Source organism: Argentina silus, assembly GCF_951799395.1.
Source record: "Argentina silus genome assembly, chromosome: 15".
Taxonomy (NCBI): domain Eukaryota; kingdom Metazoa; phylum Chordata; class Actinopteri; order Argentiniformes; family Argentinidae; genus Argentina; species Argentina silus.
In genome coordinates, this window is record NC_139669.1 from 18316027 (window position 1) to 18316913 (window position 887).

Sequence of the window (887 nt, forward strand, 5' to 3'; positions counted from 1 at the left end):
CCATTGACAAGGATAAAGTGCAGTCCACTCTTGGTTTTATGGGTTATGGCAGTTGTTTGAGTAGCCTACATTAATCTCACATGGCAGATGCAGCCTCCATATAGTCTTCTGACAGAGAGGTGGCGTAATTCCTACTCAACGCTCTTTATTGCAGTGAACAGAATGCATAACAAATAATTCACAAACAGCACAACAAAATACAAAAACTGGAACTTGAAAACAATTTGAAAGGGATAAGGGTCATCAACTTGAAAACAGATACACACTGACATGTAAACAACAAGGTACAAACATACATCATGAGCATTTCAAGGTTACAATAGATAAAATCCTGAGACATAGATTGGTACATTTTGTTCGATTTTTTATTTTTTTTATTTATGTTTTTCATAGATTTCCCAGCGATGCTCGTCCCTGACGTACGGATGTAGACAATGCTGTAAACGTCTGTGCTATAGATGAATGAAAATACACACATCCATTCATTGACATTATCTCTATGTGAAAAAACATGATGAAAACGACACGATCTGTATTATTCCTGAACCATCAACCACGCTTGCTTTTCACAAGAGCCGGCGTAGGTTTTTGTTCGGTTTCACCCGAGCGCTCCGCCCTCGCCGCGTTTGGCCCGGTGACGTGACCGACTTACGGTCCGGTTCAGACGAATCGAACGCCACCAAATGTGCTAGAAAACGTTCAGAACGTTGCAGATAGAAATACAAACATAGAGCCGATACGACTTCCCATCGTTCACATGACACATAACTGGTCGTACCTGTTCTACACATCCCGTTTCTATGTCCTGTAACGTTCCAACCTCCTGAAAAGGCCCCTTACTACTGCTCTGCTCCGCGTCTACTCAGCGGAGTCAACAGCTGGAGCTA